Genomic DNA, 20161 nt, shown 5'->3' with positions numbered 1-20161 from the left:
TCTGAGAGTGATGCACGAATTGGGGAACATAGCGTCCCTGCTGCCTAACTCACCTGTGGAGCCTGATTCCATAAATGGGCTCAGACTTTCCTACCAGACTGGGCCCCCAGGCGATGTAGGGATAATTGATGTTGTTTTAAGTAAATAAATTGTAGGATGGATTCAGGAATTATTTTTAATGATTTCACCATTTTCCCCTGTGTAGGTTACTTTGTCTGCACTGAGGTTTTAAAGAGACACACTGAACTAACTGGTTTGTCTTTTATAAACTTATTAAAAGATTAAGCACGTCATTATAAAACAAATGAGTTCAAGCAAAATACGTCACTAGCTAATTTAACTTAGTTTTCCTAATCTAATTTAGAATGATATTATACAATAGTCAGATCAAGGTTGCAGCTGAAATATCAGTAAATCAATGGGTTCAATTTATCTGACTTGCTAATTACTACCATAAGTAATTAAATAAAATTATAAATGAAAATAATTCTCTTAATATCAGGAAGGTTAAGTGGAGAAGCAGTTCCCATTGATTTAAGCTAGTTAGCTAAGAGTCTGTTAGGGCTACTTCTTGCCTTGGTGTTAAGGAAGTATACTTCTTAAATTGATTAACTTCCTTGTTGGGCTGTTTTCTCCCATTAAAAAAAAAAAGGACGAGGAGTACTTGTGACACCTTAGAGACTAACAAATTTATTAAGGCATAAGCTTTAGTGGGCTAAAACCCACTTCATTGACTGCATACATTGGAAAATACAGTAGGAAGATATACACAGAGAACATTAAAAAAATGGGTGTTGCCATACCAACTCTAACAAGACTAATCAATTAAAGGTGGGCTATTAACAGCAGGAAAAAAAACTTTTGTAGTGATAATCAGGATGGCCCATTTCAAACAGGTGACAAGAAGGTGTGAGTAACAGTAAGGGAAAAATTAGCATGGGGAAATAGTTTTTAGTTTGTGTAAGGATTCATCCACTCCCAGTCTTTATTCAAGCCTAATTTAATGGTGTCTGCCATGGTGCAGGACTCACTCCGTGGCACCTCCTGCTGGTCTCTCAGGGAATTAGCTCTTCCAGCCTCCAGAGGCCAGTGTCCCGCTTACTGCTGTGTCCCTCCCAGACCCCTTTGCCCCTTTTTCCCAGGGTGCTGCCCCCTGGCAGTACCCCCACAGTCTTGGGGTCTCCCCACTCCAGGGAACCCCCACCTCACCTCAGTCTTTGGCTACTGCTAGTCACCTTTGAGCCCCCACACACTGCAGACTACAGTGTATAAGCCAATCATCACAGGCAAGGGGGGTTTGGACCTGTTGCCTCTGCCTACCTTTGGGCTGCCCCATGTAACCCCAGTACCTATCTTAGGCCATCTGCCAGGCCTGCAGCCTGGGGCTTTTCCAGTCTGGAGCCTTCCAGCTCCCCTGATCTTCCCCAGCCCTGCTTCACCTCAGGTACCCTGGCACACTCCCCAGCAGCCAGACCCATCTCTCTCAACAGCCAAAGGAGACTCTGTCTGCTCCTGGCCCACTGCCTTCTTATAAGGGCCAGCTGAGCCTGATTGGGGCATGGCCACAACTAAGCCTACTTCCCCCAATCAGCCTGGGAACTGCTTGCTCCCAGCCACTGCCCTCTCCTGGGCTGTTTTAAGCCCTTTAAGGCTGGAGCGGGTGACCACCCCGCTAGTGTCCAGTTTGCAAATTAAATTTTCCAGTGCTACAGTTTCTCGTTAGAGTCTGTTTTTGAAGTTTTTTGGTTGAAGAATTGTGATTTTTAGGACTTTTAGCCCACCTTAATTGATTAGTCTCGTTAGAGTTGGTATGGCATCACCCATTTTTTCATGTTCTCTGTATACATATATCTTCCTGCTGTATTTTCCACTGCATGCATCTGATGAAGTGGGTTTTAGCCCACAAAAGCTTATGCCCAAATCAATTTGTTAGTCTCTAAGGTGTCACAAGGACTCCTTGTTCTTTTTGCTGATACAGACTAATACGGCTACCACTCTGAAACCTTCTCCCATTAAGTTTCACTGTTCACAAAAATCACATCATCCTTTTGTTTATCTAGTCTATTTCCCCTCTCTACTTTAACACCATGCCTCTATCTTTCTGCCAGTCTTGCATAGATACACACTGACTTTGAGAGTCCCACACTTATCAGCTTCAGAATGACACTGATTTAATTTAGAGATCTCTTACAGTTTAGATAACACACACACACACACACACAGTCTAACACCAATTAGTGTGTGAGAGAGTCATTTGCACATCCTGGGTTGATCTGGAGAAGGATTTTCACACCTTCTTCTCAAAGTCTTTAGCTCATGTGGAATTAAGTTGATGTTTACTGGTATTTCTATAATAGAATGAGCTTGAAGCTTTTCTGTGTGGAGAGGAGTCTGGTCTCTTCTTTCATTTGTAGAATTCAGTCTTAGATGACGGTCAGATCTTTCATCTCTCCTACTTTGGACGGTCAGTCCAAGGAAGTGAGCAGGATACAACTTCAGGTAGCGTTCCTCGTGCTTATAATCTTTTGCAGGGATCAGTGATCCTTACTCCACCTCAGTGAGCCAGTGGCTTGGCATCTTGATCTTGAAGTCACACAGAAGATTCCAGGTTTGTGTGCGGATCTTGCCACAATCCATTGTTAGCTGCAAAGAGATGTTTCTGGGAAACAGGATGCAAGAAAGTGCCATGTGATAAGGAGCTGGTAGGCAAACTTTTGCTTAGGCCCAAGACATAAAATGTTTTAATTGTTTACTTGTAATTAATGGCTATTCAGCATTGCATGTACACAAATTCCCACATATCCTCATGACAATGAGTTAATTGTGACGTTTGGAAAGCACATCTTAGGGGTGTGGGCAGAATTTAGGGCAGATGAATGACCGTACCTTAATAATCTTTTGCCTACAAGCCGGAAATCTGCTTCAAATATCTCTTAGTAATACTAACTTTCATTAAATATTTTATTTACATAAAGTACTCCTGGGGGAATTCTGTGCCAAAAAAATTAACTTTGCACACAGTATTTTAAATTTCTGCAAAATTCTGCATATTTTATTTCTCAAAATAACACAATATTATCATGCCAGTTTCAATTATTTTGGTAATTTATTTCAAAATACCTGTCAGCAAGTATGTCTGTAAAAATATAGACCAATTTTTTTTTTTGAGAAATAGATTCCTTACTAGGCATATCAATACGGAACTTTGAGTAATTTATTTAAACTACAATATAGAAACATATTTCCTGCACCCCTCAGAAGCAGTGCAAAGGCTTGAGGAAGTCAGGGGTAATGAAGGAGCTGAGGGAGAGGGAAGAAGCCAGGGAGTGAATCTGGAGCATTGTTAGGAGTGGGTGAAAGAGGTATTGTGGGTAGGTTTTTTTTCTTTGGGGGGTGGAGGGATTGTTAGGGAGTTGGGAAGCCTCCCCCATGCAGACCCTGGCTGACCCCTAGTGCCTTCCGTTCAGTCAGGCACATCTGCCTGTGTCCCTGCAGCCCCCTTCCCCCTGTGTTCCTGCACTTCCCTATCCCACTGTTCCCATGTGGCCCTGCAGTCCTACTCCCATTCAGCCCCTGGCTTAATAGTGTCACCCCACTAGCTTCTGAGTCCCAGTCTGTCCCCCTACTAGCCCTTCTGAATTCCAGTCTGTGACTCCCCAGCAGCCCTGTGTGCCCCACTCTGTCCATCCCATGCCTCCTCTCCTGGCTCCACTGTAAGGAACACAGCCCCTCCATCAGCCAGCAGTCTTCACTTCTGGTGCCACAGCATCCCCTGGTGAGTGAAAGGTGTAACTGCAGTGCCTCTCCAACCGAATCTACATTCTGCAGAGAAAAAAAATCAGTGGGAGGACATGAATTCTGCGTGTGCACAGTGGCACAGAATACCCTCAACAGTAATAAACTTAGTCAGGCCTAAATCCAAATATGGCTTATGCTCCCTGTAGTGAGTTTACACAAAAATGGCCAGGGGAGGAGGAGGAGAAGATCCCTCATAACTTTTTGCCCAGTGGTTAGGATACTCACCTATTATATGGAAGAGCCCTGGGAGGAGAAGGGATTTAATCAGGGATCTGTTACCTCTCAGGTGCATGCTCTAAGCACTAAGCTGTGGGAAACGGGGCATTCTCAAGCTCTCCTGTTGAAGCTGTTCAACTGTGGATATACAATTTAAGTCATTGGAGTAGGGACTTCATCCTGGGTCTCCCACCTTCCAGGTGAGTGTTCTAACCAGCAGGCTACAAAACCATTCTTATGCTCGCTCTCTCTCTCTCTCTTTCTGGCAGATTCATGAGTGATGGCAGATCTCTGTTCAAATCCCTTGTCCCCTTCAGGTGGAGGGAGGACTTGAACCAGGGGTCTCCTGCATCCTATGTAGGTACCCTAACCACTGGGTTAAAAGTTATGAGGGAGGTCTATCTCCTCCTCTCTTGGATGTTTTTGTGTGAACTCGCCTTCAGTGGTGCAATCTGATAGGTGAGTTATGTGCTCACTTACTGGATCGAATCCCACAGGCAAATTATGTGGAGGAACACTTACCTTTCACCAGTTCCTGCATCTGCTCTTCCCCCTTGATCCCCAGGTGCACCCCTGGGAGAAGCAGAGACTTACCCAGGAACTGTAATCTAGCACAGTGGATGTGGGCAAGCACTTCTATGAGGTATCATACTTGTTATCCAGCATGAAACTACAGCTACCAAATGGATCCTGGCTAATATGAAGTGTTCCTGGTCTTAGAATAGATATACAGGAGGCATCCATGTTCTGTGATAATCTCTTGCCCTAAAATGTATCCATGTAATGTCAGTCTAGGCATTCTCCTGAACAGCTATTAGCTACATGTCAGGAGCAGATGGTTGCTCCAGTTCATGGAGTCTCCAAAAAAGGAAAAGCAACTACTAATGATGTTCCTATTCTAGGCATGGGCAATGGGAAATGGCAAACACCTGGCACTGAGTTCCTGGCAGACCTGTTTTTGTTAGCTGGCAAACCGATCACCAATGTGCATGTTCCAAAATGTGCCCATGGCTCCTGTTTTATTTTTTTAGACCTGGCTGGTAAATTATATGAACTATTTTTACATGTACTTTACCAAAAAGCATGGGATAATAGTCTTTCACTGGTTGGTTGCAGTTTTGACTCCAGCATAGGTCAGAAGTAACGAAAAATTGTTCCTGCGTGATAGCTGCAGGTCTTTCCAGGAGACACATTATAAAAGCCACTGTGGCATTTGGTACTAATTAGCACCCTGGCCAGTTATTTCCACTGAGAAGGCAAAGACTGAAGGGGCATAGAAACTAAACTGAAGCCTCTCAGGAGAGGGTTCAAGGGCAATATGGGGGAGCTTGCCCAGTTGCTGCCTATTCTGTGGATGAATAGAGGGCTTCAGTTTCCAGTGCTGGCAAATGGCACCTTTCAATTGCTCTGCAAATGTCATTTATTTTAAAATATGTGTTTTGTTCTTCGTTTTTTATCTAAAATACAAAATTAATGTGAAATGGAGAAATATTTTATGAACAGATTTAAAGAAAATAAAAGCAATTCATGTTGCTGCCTAGCAATGCCATGTCTTAAGAATGCCTCGCTAACACTTTTCTTTGTTGTCTGATATGAAGTGTAGCATAGTAGGATTTAATTTTAGTGTCACCATGAAATGCAGTGTGCAGCACATGAAATGTTAATGTAATGCATAAATGTGCAATTCAGAAAACAAGGTTATGTAAACAAACAAGTATTGAATCAGTGAAAAATTCCACAGTTTGCAAGTGCCATTAGGCAAAAAATAATGGATTATTTTACCCATTCAAACTTCAATTTGTTTTTCTCTCCTCATATATTTCTTTCTAACCAATAATCAGAGTGGATAGCCAGCTTATGAAAAAACTGAAACAGTGATCTGTGAACTTTCATTTGGCGAATCACAGTATTATACCAATTAATACATACTGGGCCAGATTTTCAGTGGATGTAAATCAGCATACCGCCACTGACATCAATGAAGCTACATCAAGTGGCATCTGCTCAGAATTGGGCCTGGTGTTAGTAGCATAAGTGCCTTCTCAGTAAGAATGCCAGAACTACTCATCCCCTTTATTGCTCATAACTAAATCTATGTAAAATATGGACTGTGACCCAAAGAACCCCTGCACACTATTGTAATAACCTTTCAACAAAATATGCCTTGTGTAGTATCATCTGAAAACTGTTAACTCACTCGTCAATAATATCATGGTGAAATGTATGTAGCAATATTATATGTAAAGTTATGAATTCCCCCTGTATGATGTTATTAGCACATTGTTCAAAAACAAACAGCCCTGCCTAGGCAAAAGTTGTTAAACAGGTCTATCCTAAACAAAGGAATGTGTATTTACCTCAGTTTATATATAGGATCATCAAGACAACAGGAGGAGGAGATGTCAGGGAACAGAATAATTTCCATTTCAGCAAACACAAGTGTGTGTGGGGGGGAGGAAGAGCATGGAGCTTCCTTCACCAATAGACTCCATGTCACCTTCCTCAGTACTCGAATAAACTTTACCTTGAGGGATAACCTTCAGGAGAATCCACTTCAAAGATTCAAGGGACTCTAAGAGAAAGGAGCAGAGAAACCCACATTTTCTTTTTCACCTGAGAAGACAAAGACACCAGCACCTTTGGGACCAAGCAGAGAATCAGTCACCATCCTGCTGGAGGACTGTGGGTGAGAAAGTCTGTTTTTGCTTTGAACCAAAACTTGCTAGATTAAGTTATAGACTTTTAGATGTGGGTTTTTTTTTTCACTTTTATTTGCTGGTAACTATTTCTAACTTAACCTCTTATACCTTATATTATACCTTATATACTTAAAATCCTATCTTTTGATAATAAACTTGATTTACTGTTAATCTAAACCAACACTGCTGTGTTTGTACTGAAGTGGGTGTCATCTCCAGGTAATGTGGCAAACTGGTGTGTTTTGTCTCCTTAAAGGAGCAAACAAACTATATTATTTCTCTGAATCATCCAGGAGAGGGCTGGATGTTGCAGAGCACACAGTTTCTAAGAGACAAGGTGGATAAGGTAGGACTTTTATTGGACCATCTTCTGTTATGGGAGCTCTACAGAAACTTGACCTGAAGAAGAGCTCTGTGAAGCTCAAGAGCTTATCCCTTCCATCAACTGAAGTTGGTCTGATAAAATATATCACCTCACTCATCTTGTCTTTCTCATATCGTGGGACCGACATGGCTACAACAACACGGCAAACAACTTTATTTTTAATTCATTGGCAAGCATTAAGCCCAGAGCTTCTAGTATTAAAGCTTGATGGGTTTTTTGAGGGAGGTGATGAATGTGTGACTTTGGCTTAGGGTACTTGGCCAAGAGACAAGTGAATTTTTCAACAGCTTAAAGTAACATTTTCAGCTAAATTACTTAGCCTAGTTTTGACTTATGGGTCTGCTGGGTTGAGAAACATGCCAGGTACTTTAACTTTAACACTTAACTATTAAGTGCTGTCAGGAAAGAAGGTGTCATATTTTCTACATTAAGTTCAGAATCAATAGAAACTAGTTTGGACACAATGTCATGGAAGCGCATAAAGAGTCTTGCATGCTCCTAATATTGGATTTTCAGGTTCTGTGCAGACTCCTCTGTGAAAGCTATTAGCTAAAGTTTTATATACCGATGCAGATTCCATGTTTAGTACAAAGCATTTATCCTGAAATGAAACTCATCTCTTTAAAAATGTAGCTGCATTACCTCCTCACTTAATATGTGTTTTATTGCATGATATTGGTTCATATCAGACATCTAACAGCTCAGGTATCTTGTAGAAGTGGGTAACAGTATCACTGTCTGCACATCAAGTTCCAAGGTGCTTTGAAATCATGCTAACATTTTCTTTTCTGAGGGAGAAATGGTCTGACCTTGTGAACTATGCAAGTCTAAATGGACAAGTGCTTTCACTTACTACAGTTTTGCCAAGTTTACAGGGAGCCCAGGTGTCTGTGGTGCATGCAGGAGAATGACCCTGATGCAACTGGAGGAAAAATTACCTCAGCCGCAATAAACCATGTAGCAATTATTAAGCTGTTTGCCAAATGAGTTCTCCCAAATGCTGTTAGCTCAAGACTGTCTCAGGCTATGCCATCTGATATAATATTGCTAGTTCTCTATTTTCCCTTTTTATCCTTGAAGAGAGATTGTTCACAAGGATTACTTTATTTTATTGTCCAGAAATATCAGCTATGATTAATACCCTGCCTTAGATAGTACATCATATTTTCCCTTTGGGGCACTGAGTGCAGTGTCCTTTCATGTACCTTTCTGTCCTGAGAAGCAGGTTCACCCATATTGTGTTTATAGAAGGACATATTTTCCAATGTCTACTGTCTGCACATATTATCAGATTGGACTGTGGTGGCTAGGACTTGAGATAAATCCTGCTCAAGCAAGACATGTCCGGGTGACTGTCGAAAGCCAGGTTTGTAGAAACTGTAGTGAACTTCAGTCCAAGATGATGCAATCCAAAATAAAAATAAAATATAAACCAAATAAAATCGAGGTGTGAGACTATAAACTGAAAAGAGATAGCAGACTCTTGCTAAATAAGAATCAAAGAAGTACCTTGCGCTTACTGAATTAAGTGTAAACATGCCATAGTATTTGCTCTCAGCAGAGAAGTAGGGTACCCTCCCCTGACAGCTGAATGCAAATCAGAGTTAACCCTCACACACAAACTGAGCGTGTTCTTTCTTATAAGAGGAAGGGGACAACTCTGTACCTAATTAATTCAAGAGCCACTTCCTCTGTCATTGTTCTGATTACATTTAACAGCTCCTCTCCCTCTACTGCATGATTGAACATTTATAAACATGAACAGAACCTGAAGAAATCATTCACGTTTTGATTCTGTCAGGGAGGTGGTAAGGAGAGGAAGAGATAAGCAGGCCTAGTGGGATTGTAGGACACTTTGAAATTTTCCTTGTCCTATTTTGCACAAACAAGCATTATATTTGGCTGCATCTGAGGACCCCAGATTCAAAAATAGCTATGTACCTGTCTGACTGACGGAGAGGGAAATACAGAAGCCAGAAATATTGTCTGCCTAGAAGCCTTTACATTCAATTCACTCTTATCATAGTCACCTAGAACTAGTGATTGTGTGCATGTATGTGAGCAGCCCTAAGTGCAAAAATTGTAGCTAGATCCTTGTCTGGCTCACTTAATTACCTGAGTACCAGTGTAACCCACACGCCTACTGGGTATGGTGTTCTGGCCCATCTAGTGGCACCGAGACTACTTACAGAGAGAGAATGAGTCTGCTCTACAGCCTTAGCAAACCGCCAGTTGGCTTTTAGCTCATGCACTAAGCTTCAGAGGACCTCGGATCGATCCCTCCCGCCAACAACTGGGGTCTGTTGGCATTACGCCAGGGTTCAGGCCAGATGATTGCGGAGTTGTTTTGTGTTTCCCCCAGCCCATATATGAAATAGTGTGCGTTGTATATTATGAACATGGAATGAATCCACTGGTCTCTCTTTGAATGCCAGCCTATCATTCTCTAAACACTTCACAAGTCACTGTTGCATGTATGTGCCCAGTGCTTCTGAAAAAGCATGCAGTTACTTGTTCTTGTCTGTCTCACTTGATTGATTGCCTTATACTAGGGCTCTGGCCAGGGAGAAGAATGTGTGAGGATGTGCTGTGATAAGTGTTCCATTCAGAAATATTTCCCATATCTACTATTCACCACAATTGCTCCCATTCTCAAACAGCAGCTGCTCTCTGTCCTGCCAGAGGGTACTCCTCTGGTCACGGGAACAGATGTGGGGAACTATGAAAAGGTAGTTTCCTTATGCAGTTGTCCCCAGGAGCTGATGCTCCACCCCAAATTTGGCCATCTTGCTCTGTGTGCTGGGCATAGGACATGTGAAAAAGATCTCCCAGATATGGGCTCTTTCTATGGCTTGACCAGACCTTACATTTCCTCAACTCTTGCCTTCCTCTCTCCTCACTGTCACTCATGCTAACATTCTGTTTTATTTATTTTGCTTGAGGAAACCAATTATTTTTAAAACACTCTGCTAATCTTCCATTACTTTTTAACACCCTCACTGCCAAATGCAGAAAGCGACCATTCTTAGGGGCTGGGAATGAATAAATCTATCTGGGCATACATATGCTTATTTGCATGTGAATTCCTGGCAAATACATGTATAATTGTGTTTACGTGAAAAGTTCATCCCCAAATGTTTGTGCAACCAAAACACAGTTGCACAAGTGTTCATGGAAAAGTGAACAAGAAAACAGGAGTATAGCTGGGCTGAATTCTGGTATGGATTTTGCTAATGTGTTTTGTTTACACTATTTACCCAGGTCTACTCCTAACTGTCTCCTTCTCCCACTCTCAACTTCAAACCTTCTTACATGCTACTCCCTATGTCTGGAACAGCTTTCCACTTTTTGTCCATTAAGTGCTCTCCTTCCCTTCCTTCATATCCGTTCTAAAACCCAGTTCTTTCATGAAGCCTACCAACCATATGTTAATCTCCTCACCCACAATACCTCCATTGCTTCTTGGGGAGGAACTCTTATCCCATGAATCATATTTATCTGAGCTAACTGTAAACTGTTTGGTGCCTTCCTTTTCTATATGTTTTGAAAAGTGTTCTGTATACTTCTGAAAAAATGGAATTGCTACCCACTCTGGATGTGAACTGAGCTTGGTACAGAAATTTGCCCAAGACTTGTACTGCAGGGGGCTCATATGTGGCCTAGTATAAACTGTACAAATCATATGATGTAAAATTAGCTTTTCAAAAACGCTGGGATATATTCTGTCTTCATATACACACTGCAGGCCCTATTGAAATTGATGAGAGCAATATTCAGGATTTGGTCTATTTTCAAGTAATTCCGAAAGCAAGATTATGGAAAATTGGAGGTTGTCCTACCCCTCCACACCCTACTCCCTCCCACTAACCTGAGACCTGCCTAAAGCATCCAGACCCCTAATAAATATGCATATACATATCTGTACCAGAGGATACTCAACATGCGTAATGTGCCTATGCTGGCACTAGCCAGAGGGGAAAATATTTCACCTTACAGATATTCTGTATAGTCTGCAATGCAAGTAAATGGGAAGTCCCAATGTACTGGTAAATTTAGAGAGAGTACTCTGGGATGTGGGCTGTCAAACTGGCTCACCTTTCATCTTAAATAATAGAGAGGAAAGAGCAGCAAAGAGAATTGGGAAAGGGAATAAGATTAGAAAGGGAGGTGAGAAATCTTGCAAAACTGAATTTTGTTTGTGAGAATGGACAAAGTTTGGGTCCGCTCCTATTTATCCCCAACTGGCTTGCCCATTTTCATTGAAATTAATATATAATCACAAAAGCTTGACCTTGTGATTGCAAACAGGTAATTAGCAAATTGTCCAAACACACACCTTTGCTTCATAACATAAAAATCTTTATGTAGTGTAGTTGCCAATTGAAAAATCTTAAAATGGAATATCCCGTTTTTATTTGGTTTTAAATGCCATGGCAATAATGATCATATTATAGCTTGCTATAGCTTGTTTGCAAACCTTCCTTTTGGAAGGAAAGCCTTCTTTTCATCTTAAATTGCTTAACTCCACATTTTCAGTAACACCTACTTAACTTTCAAATAACCAAACCTATTTTTTCAAATGCCTGAAATAAATAAAACCCAACCCAAACAAACAAAAAACCAATTTGCTCCTCAAGTGAGACATTGTTTGCCCAGTTGCAGCCTGGAGTGAATTTTTACAGTTGAGCTATAAACTGCTGAAAATCAAGCTTTTTAATGGAAATGCTGACAGACCTTTAACTGTACCGGTGCTTTTGAGTGCTGCTAAAATAAAAATAACAAGAGAAAGCTCTTTAATTCTTGCAAATCATATATGCTCCTCTCTCCTCCTGATATGAAGGAGTTGAGCAGCTGCAGTGATATGATTAAGGTATAAAGCTCAATATGCTCCAAAAAATTGTGGGTTCAATTTCTGACCAAAGCCATTGGGAAAAGGTCTCTTAATGGCTCAATTACCTCTGTCCATTCATCAGTGAAATGGTTAATTGCCTGGCACAACATGGGAATAAGACTGCGGCTGTTCCTGGAGCCCTGGGCTTCTATATGCTCTTGACTTGGTGGGCAGACATAAGCCCTAATCCAAAGCCCATTGGAGTTAATGGAAAGAGGCTCACTGATTTCACTGGGCTTTGGATCAGAATTGCGATCCTAGGATGCAGATGCTGTAGCATGCTCCCCACATATGTGGAGCCTGTTCAACTGCCAATGTGGAAGGTGGCCCCATTCTCTTTCTCCCTCCTGCCCAGCACCTTTGAGGTGACTATCACCCTAGAGAATGCTAGTGAGGAGCAGTCACTGTGCTCATAAGAAAGCAGGGATTGCAGTTGTGCTTCCCCCCACTCCCCTCCGCACGCTCATTTACTGTGTGGCAGTGCAAGGCAGAGATCTAATGACATAATTGTGTACCTTCTGCCTTTTGTCATTTAAAAGCGCATTTTTGCGGGTAGGAAACGTTTTCTGACTGATCCTGCAAATCCCAAATCGTGCAAGTGTTTATCTGACAGACTTGTTGTTTCCTTTAGTTTAGAAGATTATGAAGTCCTTGCTGTGATATATAAAATAAACCTACTTGTATCGACTTCACTAAACTTCATTCTTACCACTTTTCTTTATGTCTCACGTTACTATAATATATGCAAAACGCTTAGCTCCTCAAAACAGCTTTACAGGTCATTTTCCTCCCATAATAGCCAAATCAGCAGCTAAAGCACTTCATGGTTTAAATGCAGTGACAGAAGAAGTCTGACTGTAGAAATATGTACTGTATAGTAACTTCCACAAGCCCAAAAGCTCAGGATTTTCACATGAGTGGAGATTATAGCTTTTGAAATCTCTCTTTTTTAAAACAGCTACTCAGTGTAAATATGGACAAGAGACATTTATTGGCTTGGCACTATCAAGTGCCCTTGACTTAATGACATTATTGATTTTCCACCATTGTCTTTATTTGTATTGGTCTATGAGGACAAAGCAGTATTAGCTGCCTCCCTCAGCTATTAATTATGATCTATATGATAAGCACTAAGGAAGCCCTTGAAACAAGAACAGCAGCCTAATAAATGTGCACGTACATAAATGTAGCCGAGTATAGAAACACTCTCTAAAAAGGTGAATACATGCACGTACACCCAGAGAGTGTATAAAAGAGACTTAAAATAAAAACACAGCACGGGTACTTTATCTCTTTGTATTTATATATTTAGGGACTGAGTCTCATTTACACTAAGGCCCCTTTCCATCATTCTGGCAGTATGAAGGGGACTTAAAGTGAATGTATACTTCATACGTAATGGCGTACAGGTGCCTTAGTCTAAATGAGAGTCAGGGCTTTAGGGTGTAATTCAGTATGTAATTTGGAGCCATAAAGCAATACAAATAGAGCTCTCACTCTTTCACAAATTGGCTACGCTGAGAACAGGATTTGGTCCATCATGGATCTTTGGTTACATCATAGTAACTGAACACGAGAGAAAAATGTGAATGGTTTGTGACATCATCAGAACTCTGATATGTGTAACTACGAAGGAAAGATCCTCAAGCTGGTATTAATTGTCATAGCTCTGTTGAAGTCAATGGAGCTTTGACCATTTACAGCAGCTGAGACTCTGTCCCATAGCTTTATTTAAGGGAGAATGAACTGGTTTGGGGAAAAATAAGTTCTTTATCCCTAAAACGTCAGTGGTTTTTTAGACTCAAGCTCAAACTGAACTCATATGAAGGTTCTGAAATATTCAGATACTTTCTTTTACTTTTTGGTTCTCTCTGGGGCTGGCAATCCTGAAACAGAGTGAAAAATGCTATTCCCTGCTCATCTGGGCCCAGAAATGAAAGGACCAGAAATCTTGAGGAAGCCTGTTCTCACAGGATATCCAGCTTGATTTTGCAGACTAAAATAGATGTGATGTTCAGATGAGCATTCAAATTGCTGGATGTATAACTGAACTCTGAACCTTAGCTCCACTCCTGCAACCTTCCCTTACCCAGGAACCACCTGATTCTTAGAGCTGCTCATCATGTCTGAAAATCTGGCCAGCAGTCCTTTCTCATGTGTGTGGTCACATTTATGACAGACAGATTCTGATCGCACGGCCGTATAAATTCAGATATCAACTTTCACAAAGTAGTAAGGTGTCAGATGTGGGGCTTTGATTTAGGCCCATCTCTAACACAACAATTTTTTTTAATTTGTATTCTGTAATCCTATTAGTTAAAAGCTTGAAAAAGAAAGGGGAGTAGTTGACTCAGAGGATTGGTAATATACTCTGGAGCCTAGCATGCTATAACGGATGTCAGAACTGTGAAATATAGCATTTTGATGACATTACAGCTATAGAAAGGAATTTTAATTTGCTTGCTGGCAGTAGGACATTTGCTATACGTACTGTAAGTAAAACAAAACATATTATTTTAGCACTACTGTAGCACAGATAGCTCAGTCAGTGGAGCATATCAGCACTGAGTGTGGCTAATATAGCCCTTCCTAGAATGGATATTTACCCAGACTTTCTATTATCTTACCGATAGGTAAAGCCTATTTATTTACCCACATTTGTGTGAGGGGGGAGTTTAGTGAGGTGGAGTACATGAATTGGAGGGTCTTAGCAAGTTGGACAGGTGTTAGTGTTAGGTGTTAGGTGTTAGTTAGTTCAACTGGAATTGTTCGTGAGTGGGTTTTTTTGTTTTTGTTTGTTTGTTTCTTGTTTCGTTTTAAATGAGTGAATTGTGATGCACCTATTGCTTGGAAGAGACAAACTGTGAAAAATGACTTTTAATCAGACTTAATCTGCTCAGAGCCAAATTTACAAAGTGCCTAAAAAAATAGATGGGCATGTATTGGTTTTTGGAAAAGCTCCTATACAGGTTGGGTGCCTAATTGTTATTGAAAGTCAATGGGAGTTAGGTGCCTAAGTCACCTAGGCACACTTGTAAATTCTGCTATTTGCATGTTTAGGCAGCTAAATATCTTCACAAATCTGGCCCTAAGTGCTTAAGTAACTGTTGTAAATAGGACATAAGCTCCTAAGTCACTTAGGTGCATTTGAAAATTTTAACCTTGGTGTTTGAAAACATTTTTATGTTCTGTAAGTCTTTCTTTTGCTCATATTCTTTTATGACATGCATTCTCTTGACTAAATGTATGTCCAAACAGGTTGGAAATTTAAGCATTAGCTCTATCTGAGTAATTAATAGTGCATAGGCTTCTATTTTGCAATACTTATCTGTATAGCATACTGCCAGCATGCCTTTACTTACTGTGTTCATGCTCTGTCCCCGATAAGTGATCAGTTTTAATTGAGATTTCTTCCCATGTTCTTTCATGAGCATGCCGTAGAATGTTGTGGCCACTAGATCATTCTGCTTCTCTGTCAGCTTTATCTATTATGGCTAAATTTGCAATTTTCAAATCTGCTCTCCATCTTCATGCAGAAATATCTTTTCTGACTCTCAGCATATCAATAAATATGGGATGCATGGGCCTTTCTTGAGGCTTTCATTTATTATATCTTTTATATTTCCATGTCTACTTTGCTTGTTTGAAATGATATGATTTAACAAAAGGATTGATTTTGATTAACTATCCGTATTTATGTCTATAAGCAGATATTTTTATACTGTTCTTGCTCTAACCTACGGAATTTCCATTCCAGGACATTTTGTCAGTAGAAATTCTTTCCCCCAATACTTATTCATGCATTGTATTAAAAGATTCACATAAGTGGTTTGATCCAGGTGCAACTCCTATATAGCAATCTGAAGTTCACTAATCTCATGTCACAGAGGTGAGGGAACATTGGAAATGAGATTGTTTGAAAGTATGTGTATTGCAGCTTGAGTCCGGAATTGGAAAACTGACCCATTTTAATGTTTTTCACTGGTCAACAAGTGCCATTTTATTTCTGAACACTCACATATTAGTATCTCTGATCCTTACTGATGTTTATTAAAAGAAAGAAATCAAACTTTTTAACCGTGGCAGTTCCTGAGACTAGCAGGCAGGTGCTGCTACGTTCCTGCTGATTTGCAATCAGTTCTGTGCAGCAACGTTAAATTTCCATCTCTTACCATACCAGAACTGATTCTGACCTCAACTACCTTCAAGGTCCTATGTAACTGCCCATCTCTATTGATCTGCCCTTGTTGCTTATTTTGTCACCTCCCTGTGTCCTCCAGCTTTCATGCCACAATTATCTGCTTCTCCAACAACTGTGCCCTTGTTTTCTTCCACACTACTTTTTACACATGGAATACCAGCCCGAGCTGGTCCACAAAGCAACTAACCACTCATTTAAATCAAGACCCACTTCTTGATCAATCGAGACAGCTGCAGCGGCACAGGAGCCAGCAAACAGAGCTGTAAACAAGGGAGGTTGAGTGGGAGTTTGTAAGGGGAGTTTGTATTGCGGTGCTCGTTTGAGGTTTGTTTTTGCTGTGGGTGGTGGTGTTTTGGTTTGGTTTGTGTTTCCCGGACTAACAGGATTTAGGTGGGAAGGCTATGACAGATACAGAGGCAGCAGTGGTAATGACCCAAGTAGTGGAAGACACAATGAAGATGACTGGATGTGGAAGCTGTGGTATGTACGTGATCCTGGAGGGGGTACCTGGAAAGAGTTTTGTCTGCATGAAGTGCAGTCTGGGAGAGCTGATGGAAGAAAAGATCCGAGGATTGGCGATGCAGGTGGAAAGTCTGGTTGAGTTTAGAAGGGGTTCGAGCAGATTATGGAGCAAAGATACGAGGCAGCTGAAGGGAAGAGCTCAGACTTGCAGATGGAAGCAGGACTGAAGAACTCTGAGGGGAGACTGCGGGGTGAAGAAAATGGACAGTGGAAGCATGTGACTAAGAGAACCAGGCAGAGGAAAAGACGGGCTAGTGAAGTAGAAATAGAGCAAGGAAGAAGAGAAGAGCAGCTAGTCCTATAGGAAAAGGGGAAGAGTCAATGGAGACAACACCAAATATGAGCCCCAGGAAGATACAGGATGTGTTGAAGAGGATTACAAGGGAGAATAGGAATGGAAAGGCTTGCAACCAGAGGGAACAGGGGATAGACCAGAAAATTGCACCATCACCAGGAAAAGATAGGTCTACATGATCGGGGACTCCTTACTGAGAAGAATGGACAGGCCTGTAACCAGAGCTGATCCAGAGACTAGAAGGGTGTGCTGTCTATCAGGTGCTGAGACACGGGATGTGGACCTGAGGTTGAAGAGGATCCTAAAGGGAGAGGGAAAGAATCCACTGATCATCCTTCATGTGGGAACAAATGATACCGATAGATTGTCGCTGGAACGTATCAAGGGAGACTGTGCCAAGCTGGGGAAGATGCTTAAGGAAATCGAGACTCAGGTGATCGTCAGTGGGATTCTGCCTGTTCCTAGAGAAGGGCAACAAAGGTGTGACAAGATTATGACTATCAACAGATGGCTCAGGCAGTGGTGCTATAAAAAGGGCTTTGGGATGTATGGCCACTGGGAGGCATTCATAGACAGAGGACAGTTCTCTCGGGATGGACTTCATCTGAGTAGGGAAGGAAATAGACTTCTAGGATGGAGGCTGGCACAACTGATTAAGAGTGCTTTAAACAAGGAATCTGGGGGAGATGTTTGGGAGATGTCCAGGTAATCTCCACGCTGGATTTTAACATTGAGAGGGAAGAAAACAAAGTAGGAGAGGATACAGCCATGGGCAGGGGAATGGACATAAGGAGGAAGGGCAGTGTGGATACCATAGAATCATAGAATATCAGGGTTGGAAGTCCAACCCCCTGCTCAAAGCAGGACCAATCCCCAACTAAATCATCCCAGCCAGGGCTTTGTCAAGCCTGACCTTAAAAATATCTAAGGAAGGAGATTCCACCACCTCCCTAGGTAAGGCATTCCAGTGTTTCATCACCCTCCTAGTGAAAAAGTTTTTCCTAATATCCAACCTAAACCTCCCCCACTGCAACTTGAGACCATTACTCCTTGTTCTGTCATCAGCTACCACTGAGAACAGTCTAGATCCATCCTCTTTGGAACCCCCTTTCAGTTGAAAGCAGCTATCAAATCCCCCCCCTCATTCTTTTCTTCTGCAGACTAAACAATCCCTCAGCCTCTCCTCATAAGTCATGTGTTCCAGTCCCCTAATCATTTTTGTTGCCTTCCGCTGGACTCTTTCCAATTTTTCCACATCCTTCTTGTAGTGTGGGGCCCAAAACTGGACACAGTACTCCAGATGAGTCCTCACCAATGTCGAATAGAGGGGAACGATCATGTCCCTCGATCTGCTGGCAATGCCCCTACGTATACATCCCAAAATGCCATTGGCCTTCTTGGCAACAAGGGCACACTGTTAGATTACTAGTCTAATAGGTCATACTGGTGGTAGAATGTCCATGCCTAATCAGGTAAAGAATGTGAGCAAGGCCAAAGAGCAAAAATTAAGATGTTTGTACATCAATGCGAGGAGCCTAGGAAACAAAATGGAGGAACTAGAGCTATTGGTGCAGGAAGTGAAACCAGATATTATAGGGATAACAGAAACATGGTAAAATAGTCGTCATGACTGGACTACAGGTATTGAAGGGTATGTGCTGTTTAGGAAAGACAGAAATAAAGGTAAAGGTGGTGGAGTAGCATTGTATGTCAATGACGAGGTAGACTGTAAAGAAATATGAAGTGATGGAATGGATAAGACAGAGTCCGTCTGGGCAAAAATCACATTGGGGAAGAAAACTACTAGCGCCTCCCCTGTGATAGTGCTTGGGGTGTGCTATAGACCGCCGGGATCTGATTTGGATATGGATAGAGACCTCTTGAATGGTTTTAATGAAGTAAATACTAATGGAAACTGCGTGATCGTGGGACACTTTAACTTCCCAGATATAGACTGGAGGACGAGTGCTAGTAATAATAATAGGGCTCAGATTTTCCTAGATGCGATAGCTGATGGATTCCTTTATCAAGTAGTTGCTGAACCAACAAGAGGGGATGCCATTTTAGATTTGGTTTTGGTGAGTAATGAGGACATCATAGAAGAAATGGTTGTAAGGGACAGCCTTGGTTCAAGTAATCATGAGCTAATTCAGTTCAAACTGAATGGAAGGATAAACAAAAATAAATCTGCAACTAGGGTTTTTGATTCCAAAAGGGCTGACTTTCAAAAATTAAGGAAATTAGTCAGGGAAGTGGATTGGATTGAAGAATTTATGCATCTAAAGGCAGAGGAGGCCTGGGATTACTTCAAGTCAAAGCTGCAGAAACTATCGGAAGCTTGCATCCCAAGAAAGGGGAAAAATATCATAGGCAGGAGTTGTAGACCCAAGCTGGATGAGCAAACATCTCAGAGAGATGATTAAGAAAAAGCAGAAAGCATACAGGGAGTGGAAGATGGGAGGGATATGCAAGGAAAGCTACCTTATTGAGGTCAGAACATGTAGGGATAAAGTGAGAAAGGCTAAAAGTCAAGTAGAGTTGGACCTTGCAAAGGGAATTAAAACCAATAGTAAAAGGTTCTATAACCATATAAATAAGAAGAAAACAAAGAAAGAAGAAGTGAGACCGCTAAACACTGAGGGTGGAGTGGAGGTTAAGGATAATCTAAGTATGGCCCAATATCTAAACAAATACTTTGCCTCAGTCTTAAATGAGGCTAATGAGGATCTTAGGAATAATGGTAGCATTACAAATGGGAATGAGGATATGGAGGTAAATATTACCATATCCGAGGTAGAAACAAAACTCCAACAGCTTAATGGGACTAAATCAGGGGGCCCAGATAATCTTCATCCAAGAATATTAAAGAAATTGGCACATGAAATTGCAAGCCTATTAGCAAGAATTTTTAATTAATCTGTAAACTCAGGGGTTGTACCGTATGACTGGAGAATTGCTAACATAGTTCCTATTTTTAAGAAAGGAAAAAAATGTGATCCGGGTAACTACAGGCCTGTTAGTTTGACATCTGTAGTATGCAAGGTCTTGGAAAAATTTTTGAAGGAGAAAGTAGTTAAGGACATTGAGGTCAATGGTAATTGGGATAAAATACAATATGGTTTTACAAAAGGTAGATCGTGCCAAACCAACCTGA

Source organism: Lepidochelys kempii, chromosome 5 (assembly GCF_965140285.1).
Source record: "Lepidochelys kempii isolate rLepKem1 chromosome 5, rLepKem1.hap1, whole genome shotgun sequence".
In the NCBI taxonomy this organism is placed as follows: domain Eukaryota; kingdom Metazoa; phylum Chordata; order Testudines; family Cheloniidae; genus Lepidochelys; species Lepidochelys kempii.
The sequence above is the reverse complement of the archived record's forward strand: the minus strand, read 5'-3'. Positions refer to the sequence as shown.